The sequence below is a fragment of the Staurois parvus genome, unplaced genomic scaffold, assembly GCF_062004578.1.
Source record: "Staurois parvus isolate SC_StPar_1 unplaced genomic scaffold, SC_StPar_1.0 ptg000724l, whole genome shotgun sequence".
NCBI lineage: Eukaryota > Metazoa > Chordata > Amphibia > Anura > Ranidae > Staurois > Staurois parvus.
This window is the reverse complement of record NW_028318520.1, coordinates 215,404-226,692: the sequence shown is the minus strand read 5'-3', so window position 1 is coordinate 226,692 and position 11,289 is coordinate 215,404.

Below are 11,289 nucleotides of genomic sequence, written 5' to 3'. Positions count from 1 at the left end.
AACATGGAGGGTTAGTGTTAGGATTGCATGGAGGGTTAGTGTTGAAAAATACAGGGAGGGTTATTGTTAGAGTAACATGGAGGGTTTGTGTTAGGATTACATGGAGGGTCAGTGCTACTGTTACAGTGAGGGCTGTTGTTAGGGTTACATCTTAAGGTAAGAAGGAAGGTTAGTGTTAGGATTACATGGAAGGTTAGTGTTAAGGTTACAAGAGGGGCTAGTATTAGGGTTACAAGAAGGGTTAGTTTTAGGGTTAGATAGAGAGATAATGTTGGGGTTTCAGGGATTGTTAGTGTTAGGGTTGCATAGAGGGTTAGTGTTGGGGTTTCAGGGAGTGTTAGTGTTAGGGTTACATAGAGGGTTAGTGTTGGGGTTACATAGAGAGTTAGTGTTAGGGTCACAGGGAGGGGTAGTGTTGGGATTACAAGGAAGTGTAGTGTTGGGGGGTCACAGGAAGGGGTAGTGTTGGGGTCACAGGAAGGGGTAGTGTTGGGGCCACAGGAAGTTGTAGTGTTGGGATTACAAGGAAGGGTAGTGTGGGGGTAACAGGAAGGGGTTGTGTTGGGGTCACAGGAAGGGGTAGTTTTGGGGTCAAAGGAAGGGGTAGTGTTGGGGCCACAGGAAGGGGTAGTGTTGGGATTACAAGGAGGGATTAGTGTTGGGGTCACAGGAAGGGGTAGTGTTGGGGTCACAGGAAGGGGTAGTGTTGGGGCCACAGGAAGGGGTAGTGTTGGGATTACAAGGAAGGATTAGTGTTGGGGTCACAGGAAGGGGTAGTGTTGGGATTACAATGAAGGGGAGTGTTGGGGTCACAGAAAGGGGTAGTGTTGGGATCACAGGCAGGGGTAGTGTTGGGGTCACAGGAAGGGGTAGTGTTGGAATCACAGGGAGGGGTAGTGTTGGGATCACAGGGAGGGGTAGTGTTGGGGGTTACAAAGAGGTTAGTGTGAGGGGGTCTTAGATTTGGGCATTGTCCTCTGTCCTAGGATCTCTGCACCACAACAACACTGAGCTCCAGGGGCTGAAATCGAACGTCTCAATGTGTTTACACTTGGGAACTCATCTGCAGGGATTTCACTGCTGGAGTCTCTGAATGACATGGGAAACTGTTGTCAGCCTTAACTCTCCATCATCTCATTGAACCTGAAATATCAGTAGAGTGACCCTTTAACTATAAGGACGGTACAGATGAAGAGAGGGGAAAATTAAGCATTTATTACAAATAGAGTGAGAGAATAAGATACATCGGCTCAGCAGCAAAGCATGTCTGGAAATTATTTGACCATTTCGGTAATTATTAGCGTCCCCATCTGTGCTTTATTAGCAGGAAGTTTCCATATTTCCAAGAAAAGAGAGTATCAGTCCCCTATTCTCCCCATCCTTCAGTCTCTTCCCCCCCAAAATTTGCTGTGAAATACTAAACATGATGCTACTATTTTCAGGGCCTCTCTCATGAAGCAAAGCACCTGTGTGAGAGGGTTCTGGCGGAAGCTGTATTACCACTGTTGTCATCCAAGAACTAACACGAAGCACATGAGTTGGGAAGGGCCCCCTCCCATGCAGGTATTTTGCTTTGTGACCCGAGTCTCTTTAATATAGATTTTTGTCAGGACTTTGCAAGGCATTTGCAATTGCTCAATAACTAAATAACAATCTAATTTTGGGGGAACAAATGATTCAATGCTTATGAGATCCAACAATTTCCATCAATCATACCCATGCTAAATCATTTGGAAAAATAGGCAAGTGTGGCCACCCCCCCCCCCCCCCTCTCTGGAACATCATACTGCCAATGGTGGGGTTGGGCACAGACATGGTATGACTCCCCCTGAGATCTTTTCCCGTGTGTTTCATAATGTTTTATGCCTGTACCAGCAAATAACACCTTCCTATCAGAGGCAGACCGACAATATGGCAGGATTCCTATAGCAGAAACTGGATGGACATATGGTTACTGACACAATGCATCTGTGGGAAAATGTAAATACAGACCGTTTAGTGAACCTGTGGCCAGGATATGGTCATTCAAGTATTAAAATATACTCTGAACAAGCAGTAAAAAAGTTTTTAAAAATGTCTACACTGACTTTTGTAGCTACGGGCACTGTGGAGCAATTCATCCTCATCTTTCACAGCAGAAGTTATCCAAGTCTTTCTTTTAGCAGCCCAGTGGATATAGTGAATGCAGGGTCTGGGGAGACCAGATATAGTGATTGCAGGGTCCGGGGAGAGCGAATATAGTGAATGTAGGGTCCAGGGAAACCAGATATAGTGAATGCAGGGTCCGAGGAGAGCGGATATAATGAATGCAGGGTCCGGGGAGACCAGATATAGTGAATGCAGGGTCCAGGGAGAGCGGATATAGTGAATGCGGGGTCTGGGGAGACCGGATATAGTGAATGCAGGGTCCAGGGAGAGCGGATATAGTGAATGCAGGGTCCGGGAAGAGCGGATATAGTGAATGCAGGGTCCGGGGGGAGTGGATATAGTGAATGCGGGGTCCGGGGGGAGTGGATATAGTGAATGCAGGGTCCGGGGAGACCGGATATAGTGAATGCAGGGTCCGGGGAGACCAGATATAGTGAATGCGGGGTCCGGGGAGAGAGGATATAGTGAATACATGGTCCGGGGAGAGAGGATATAGTGAATGCAGGGTCCGGGGAGAGAGGATATAGTGAATGCAGGGTCCTGGGAGAGCGGATATAGTGAATGCGGGGTCCGGGGAGACCAGATATAGTAAATGCAGGGTCCGGGGAGACTGGATATAGTGAATGCAGGGTCCGGGGAGACCAGATACAGTGAATGTAGGATCCAGGGAGCCCAGATATAGTGAATGCGGGGTCCGGGAAGACCAGATATAGAGAATGTAGGGTCCAGGGAGACCAGATATAGTGAATGCAGGGTCCGGGTAGAGCGGATATAGTGAATGCGGGGTCCGGGGAGACCAGATATAGTGAATTAATTGTCCGGGGAGAGCAGATATAGTGAATGCAGGGTCCGGGGAGAGCAGATATAGTGAATGCGGGGTCTGGGGAGAGCGGATATAGTGAATGCGGGGTCCGGGGAGAGCAGATATAGTGAATGCGGGGTCCGGGGAGAGCGGATATAGTGAATTCAGGGTCCGGGGAGAACGGATATAGCGAATGCGTGGTCCCGGGAGAGCGGATATAGTGAATGCAGGGTCTGGGGAGACCGGATATAGTGAATGCGGGGTCCGGGGAGAGCGGATATAGTGAATGCAGGGTCTGGGGAGAGCGGATATAGTGAATGCAGGGTCCGGGGAGAGTGGATATAGTAAATGCGGGGTCCGGGGAGAGCGGATATAGTGAATGCGGGGTCCGGGGAGAGCGGATATAGTGAATGCGGGGTCCGGGGAGACTGGATATAGTGAATACAGGGCCTGGGGAGAGCAGATATAGTGAATGCGGGGTCCGGGTAGAGCGGATATAGTGAATGCAGGGTCCGGGGAGAGCGGATATAGTGAATGCGGGGACCGGGGAGAGCGGATATAGTGAATGCGGGGTCCGGGGAGACCGGATATAGTGAATGCACGGTCCGGGGAGACCAGATATAATGAATGCAGGGTCCGGGGAGACCAGATATAGTGAATGCGGGGTCCTGGGTTTAGTAACACTTTAGGCTCCACAGTGAGTATAACAAGCATGCTTTACTGTATATACAGACTGATTTTACTGCTGTTAAACTTCTGCCAGGATAAACAGAAATGAAAAGAAAACCCTCCAATGGGACATTTATGGCACCAATACATAGATTAAAATGTTTACATCGATCTTTATTTCTTGTCACAATAAAAAGTCAAACATTTAGAAGAAAAGCAGCACATGAACAAGGCTGTTATGTTCCATCACCATCATATCATATCTGCAAGTTACAGAGTTTATTACACAAATCCGACACGTTTCAATGTCAATCAACTCCTTCCTCAGGGGAGGACTATGCAGGAAGATGGTAGCGTCTGGGATGTCAAAGAATACATTTATTTAGAACACGTGTATTGTAATTACAACATACCCAGTACATATAAGTGTCAATTACTCACACAGTTAGTAGATCGAGTCAAAATGTCCTTCAGACATAACATAAAACCAATATAGATTGCCGAAACAGAAATATCTGTAACCTCCAGGGAATAGTTAATCAAATAAATTTTATAAGAGTGGAAATTGATGCCTTCATATATGTAATCTCTCCTAAGGGGCTCTCTTTAGAAGTCTCACACATTCACTGCCCTGATAAATAGATAAAAGATACACATTTTATTTATTACAAAGATCCATATTTGCTAAAAAGCATGTGCAACCATCACACATCAACCACTAGGTCCAAAAGAAGACATCTACTGTTCTACTACACAGACCGATCCTAAAAGGTATTCTGTATTCCTGTGTACAGTGAGGTGGGACACCCCCGAACTCCTTTATTTAATATTTGATATTTACTGATACACCATAATGAACAATCGTTATATTATTATTATTATTATACAGGATTTATGGCGCCAACAGTTTGCTCAGCTCTTTACAATATAACAGGAGACAATACAGCAACAATACAGTTCAATACAAGAGGGATAGGAGGGCCCTGATCCTGGGAGCTTGCAATCTAAGGGGGAGGGGCTGGTGGTACAAAAGGTAGTAACTGTGGGGGATGGACTGGTTGGAAGAGTAGAAGATTCCATTATTTGCTGAGGGCAGGATAGGCTTCCCTGAAGAGAGAGGTTTTAAGAGCGTGCCTAAAAGTGAGCAGAGTAGGCGATAGTCTGATAAATTGGGGTAGAGAGTTCCAGAGGATGGGGGAAGCTTTGGAGACGTCCTGGAGACGAGCATGGGAGGAGGAGACAAGGGAGCTAGAGAGCAGGAGGTCGTGCGAGGAGCAGAGAGGACGATTTGGGTGATATTTAGAGACAAGATCGGTGATGTAATTCGGGGCGGAGTTATAAATGGCTTTATATGTGATTGTTAATGTTTTGAATTTTATCCGTTGGGCAATGGGAAGCCAGTGGAGGGATTGGCAGAGAGGGGTGGAGGACACTGAGTGGAGGCCAGTGGAGGGGTTGGCAGAGAGGGGTGGAGGACACTGAGTGGAGGTCAGTGGAGGGATTGGCAGAGAGGGGTGGAGGACACTGAGTGGAGGCCAGTGGAGGGATTGGCAGAGAGGGATGGAGGACACTGAGTGGAGGCCAGTGGAGGGATTGGCAGAGAGGGGTGGAGGACACTGAGTGGAGGCCAGTGGAGGGATTGGCAGAGAGGGGTGGAGGACACGGAGTGGAGGTCAGTGGAGGGATTGGCAGAGAGGGGTGGAGGACACTGAATAGAGGCCAGTGGAGGGATTGGCAGAGAGGGGTGGAGGACACTGAGTGGAGGCCAGTGGAGGGATTGGCAGAGAGGGGTGGAGGACACTGAGTGGAGGCCAGTGGAGGGATTGGCAGAGAGGGGTGGAGGACACCGAGTGGAGGCCAGTGGAGGGATTGGCAGAGAGGGGTGGAGGACACTGAGTGGAGGCCAGTGGGGGGATTGGCAGAGAGGGGTGGAGGACACTGAGTGGAGGCCAGTAGAGGGATTGGCAGAGAGGGGTGGAGGACACTGAGTGGAGGCCAGTAGAGGGATTGGCAAAGATAGAATAACTTTTGGGATCGTCCTGCCTTGTATAACAGTAGTTATTTCTTTTAGATATATCGATTTATGTGCCATCTTTTGCACATGCCTTTTAGCAGATATGGATCTTTGTATTAAATAAAAATGTAGTGCTCACCCCCAAAAGGGCCCGCTGATTTATCCCAGGTTCTCCCCCCAAGCTAGTATAATGGCAGCCAGGCACATGACGACGGTCACTCTTCTGGCTCAATGAACAGACTAGGGCAGGGGTGTCAAACTGGCGACCCTCCAGCTGTTGCAAAACTACAAGTCCCATCATGCCTCTGCCTTTGGGAGTCATGCTTGTAACTGTCAATCTTGCAATGCTTCATGGGACTTGTAGTTTGGCAACAGCTGGAGGGCCACCAGTTTGACACCCGTGGTCTAGAGGTATCTTCTAATGCTTTACTGTAAGTTGGACTTGGATAGGGTGCAGGGAGCTGTGGGATACTCCAGTAACACAATGCAGTAACATACGGACACTCCTCATTTTGTCAAAGCTTCTTAGTTCTGTTCTTTTAGTACAGTGGTCTCCAAACTGTGGCCCAGGGGCCGGATGCTTGCTTTCCACTTGTACTAATGACAGGGTACTATTTCCCCCACTGACACCAACATTAGAACACTATTCTTCTAATTGACATCGATGGCAGGGCACTATTCTTCTCACTGACAACAATGATGGGGCACTATTCCTCCCACTGATATCAATGATGGGGCACTATTCCTCCCACTAGCACCAACGATGGGGCACTATTTCTCCCACTGACACCAACAATGGAACACTATTTCTCCCACTGACACCAATGATGGGGCACTATTCCTCCCACTGATACCAATGATGGGGCACTATTCTTCTCACTGACACCAACAATGGGGCACTATTCCTCCCACTGACACTAATGATGGGGCACTATTCCTCCTACTGACACCAATGATGGGGCACTATTCCTCCCACTGACACCGATGATGGGGTACTATTATGCCCACTGACACCTACGATGGGGCACTATTCCTCCCGCTATCAATGATGGCATACTATTCCTCCCACTGACACCAATGATGGAGCACTATTCTTCCTACTGACACCAATGATGGGGTACGCTTCCTCCCAATAACACCAATGATGGGGCACTATTCCTCCCACTGATACCAATGATGGGGCACTATTCCTCCCACTGCCAACGATGGGGTACTATTACTCCCACTGACACCAACAATGTTGTACTATTCCTCCCACTACCAATGAAGGAACACAATTCGTCCCACTGACACCAATGATGGGGTACTATTCCTCCAACTACCAATTATGAGGTACTATTGCCTGTCCCTGTCCAGCTCGTGAAAGGTTAATTGGAACTGTAGGAGAGCGGATTCCCTGGATCCAGGCCAGCCAATCAACAAGATGGCAGTAGCTGTGCTTCTGCCCTCGTTGGTTTTGCTGGTTGATAAGATAGCTGTGTTTGCACTTCCTCCCTTTCTGAGCGTCTTCAGCCATGACGCGTCAGCCCTGGATTGACTAGAGAGGACCATGGGAGGTTGGCATATGATGCGGGTGAGGGCATGTGGGGAGGTGTTGCCAGGTCCCGCTCTCCACTCTACAGGTGATAGAGCCCCCACTAGCTGGCCTTAACTTCCCCCTGGTTGTGGAAGTGTCATCACACAATGGGGGCTTGTGTAACAGTGGAGGTCCTCCACAACAGTCCCGGTTTCTCATGTAGCCCCTGGCCCAAGAAGACCATCTGGAGCTCTTTTTGTCAATTTTACCTGGACTTCTCAGCTGGGGAGGCCATTGCTCCTCCATTGTGGAAGAGCTGCTGAGGTTAAATCAAGCCCAGCCAAGACCTACTTATGGACGTATCCAGTTCCATGTACAACAAACACTGTGAGACAGTTGGATCACACACAACTTTTCTATAGCTGAAGGATGGACTAATGTACGGGACAGATCCAACCTTTCCAAGATCTTTCAATGACTTCTCACATGACAATGCACCATTGGATTGGCCAGGCATGACTGAGCCTACATGTGAATGTGACACCCAAAGAAACAATAGCTATTATCCAGCCAAGATAATGCTTTTCACCAGTGAAGATAATACTTTTCATCGACCTTCCTCTTTCTCATGGCTTGTAAAGTGCTTCCTTCGTCCATGGTGCCCCCCTCCCACCTTCATCACATTATCTTTCCCATGTTTAGACAAAGTTATCTGCTAAAAGCCTCTGTGACATTCACAAAAACTGCTAGGGCATGGAGATTTAGGGTAGACCTCAATTTAGATTAAGATTCCTTTACAATCTCAGTGACATTGCGTTATATTTATACTTGTTTTGTTCGTTGCGTTCGATGTGGAGGTCAGACATTCCTCAGGTAGATGTAAACCAATCACTCAAATCTCATATAAACTTTAAAAACGTTATCTCATTCCCATAGCCATTAATAGTATTTTTTTTTAACTCTTCATATTGAAAAAAGATACAAAGACAGTAGAACAAGAAAGGTAACGAAATGAGCGAAATACGGTACATTGGTAATAATACAAATCGTGATACAATCGCATATCTATAGGTAGACGAGGTAAAACAAATGAACCGCCTTATAAGGTAATGCCGGGCGCAAGGCGGTTCTCTCGTTCTGGGAGGACGTCATATGACGTCCTCCCATTCTCACCGCGCATGCACGGCTCTGGGGGCGCGCGGCGATCGGCGATGTGCTGTGTCCCTCGGACACAGAGGATCACCGATCAACAGAATGAGCCGAAGATGTCGGCTCAGTCATGTGATCAGCTGTGTCCAATCACAGCTGATCGCATGTAAATAGGGAAATGCCAGTTATCAGCATTTCTCTCCTCACGAGCTGTCACGCTAACAGAGGAGAGGAGAGCCGGTAATCGGCATTATTTAGAGGGGACATGTACACTGATCATCAGGGCACTGATGATCAGTGTGCCCTGATGATCAGTGTAGCCCCAGCAGTGCCACCTGTCAATGTCCATCAGTGCCTTATGTCAGCACTCATCAGTGCCTCGTGCCAGTGCACATCAATGCCACATATCAGTGCCCAGCTGAGCTGCCTTTCAGTGTCACCCATCAGTGCCAATCAGTGCCACCTATCAGTGCTGCCAATCAGTGCCACCTATCAGTGCCCATCAGTGCCACCTGCCAGTGCCCATCAGTTCCTCATCAATGCCACATATCAGTGTCTACCAGTGCATATCAATGCCACATATCAGTGCCCATCTGAGCTGCCTTTCAGTGCCACCTATCAATGCCAGTCAGTGCCACCTATCAGTGCTGCCAATCAGTGCCGCCTATCAGTGCCAGTCAGTGCCACCTATCAGTTCCCGTCAGTGCTGCCTATCAGTGCCGCCTAACAGTGCCAGTCAGTGCCACCTAACAGTGCCAGTCAGTGCCGCCTATCAGTGCCAGTCAGTGCCGCCTATCAGTGCCACCTATCAGTGCCATATATGAGTGCTGCCCTTCAGTACCCATCAGTGATGCCTGTCAATGCCCATCAGTACCACCTACCAGTGCCTCCTCATCAGTGCCACCTATCAGTGTCCATCAGTGCAGCCTATCAGTGCCCATCACTGCAGCATCATTAGCGCACATCAGTAAAGGAGGAAAATCACTTATTTCAAAACTTTTCTAACAAAAACTAAGAAAAAACTTTTTTTTCAAAATTTTCAGTTGTTTTTGGTTTGTTTAGCAAAAAATAAAAAACCCCAGAGGTGATTAAATACCACCAAAAGAAAGCTCTATCTGTCTCAAAACAATGATAAAAATTTCATATGAGTACAGTGTTGCATGACCGTGCAATTGTCATTCAAAGTGTAACAGCGCTGAAAGCTGGAAATTGGCCTGGGCAGGAAGGGGGTATAAGTGCCCTGTAGGCGAGGGGTTAAAACAGTCTAGAAAAACCGACCAGAAAAATTCCCGGGATCATTGTCAGCTTACAAACACACACTTTGGGCTACAGTCACAATACTCAAAGTAACGTAATCCTGGAGGAAAAGTCAAAGAGCAGAGGACTAGTGACTTCACTGAGTATTGGACATACTAAGGGTGGAAGAGCACTAAGCACCCCAAACTTTAATATACTTCCTGGGGCGCCCCCATGTTCAAATATAGGTTTTCCATTAGGTAAAACTTGGTTAACTGATTGTATCCTTTAGCGTACAGAGAAGTAGGTTGGATCCATTCAGGTGCTATAGCTTTACGGGGTAGGAAAACCATCTCCCTCAGCAAACTTCTAGTATATCTTGGCCATTGCTCCTCATCTAGGATACCTAGGAGACATACCTCTGGGGTAAGAGGCACTGGGACAGACAATATTGTAGATCAGTGGCATCCCAAGGCAGGTGACACTGGACCCACTTCAAGCCGACAATCCCCGCAGGATGGATCGGATCCATCCTGTGGAGATCATCAGCTTTCTTTCCAACTTACCTTTTCGTGGAGCGGGTCTGGTGTCACCCCGTATAGGTTACATGCTGACAATCCCCGCAGGATGGATGGGATCTGCGGATTGGGGAGCATAATGGATCGGAGTCGGAGCAATGGCCTCCCCAGCTGAGAAGTCCAGGTAAAATTGACAAAAAGAGCTCCAGATAGTCTTCTTGGGCCAGGAGGTACATGAGAAACCGGGACTGTTGTGGAGGACCTCCATTGTTACACAAGCCCCCATTGTGTGAAGTCACTTCCACAACAAGGGGGAAGTGAAGGCCAGCTAGTGGGGGCATAGGCTCGGTCACTTACTTGTAGGGCGGACTCCGATCCATTATGCTCAAACCACAGATCCCATCCATCCTGCGGGGATCGTCGGCATGCAACCTATACGGGGTGACACCGGACCCGCTCCACGAAAAGGTAAGTTGTAAAGAAATCCGATGATTCCCGCAGAATGGATCGGATCTGCGGATTGAGCATAATGGATTGGAGTCCGATCCATTATGCTCAATCCGCAGATCCGATCCATTCTAGATTGTAAGCTCGAAAGAGCAGGGCCCTCGATCCCCTCATGTATCGCATTGTATTGGTATTGTTCTGTCACATGTTCTGTCCCCCTTTGTAACGTACAGTGCTGAGCGAACTATTGGCGCTTTATAAATACTGTATAATAATAATAATAATAATTCTACGGGGATCGTCAGAGGGGGTGTTACCAAGTGTTACCGCACCGGGTGACACCAACCCTAGGGACGCCTCTGTTGTAAATAGAATGTCAACAATTTGTCGCCAACACGTTATGATCACTGAATACAATCGTATAACATATGCAAAATCCACCCTAGGACTACCACATTTAGTGCAATATAGGGCAGGTATGCGGTGCATGGCATGAAGTCTAACTAAAATCAAGTGTAGCACTACCCTTTTGAGGTCCGCTGGATTTATTTTAGGCCCCCCTAAGCTCTGCAAGGCCAGGCAACACACATTTTTCCACATTTGCGCATTCAGAGTCAGTAAAACAGTCCTTGAGCTTGTTTTGTAGTTGTATTTATTAGGGGTTAACAACTTGAATGGGGTCTGGGGGTATATGGGATGCCCAAGGAACTGCAAACCTGAGGACAAACTTCTTAGCAACAATACTGTACAAAAAATGTGGATCCAAAAAATTGCTGCTGTCTTTGTTAAG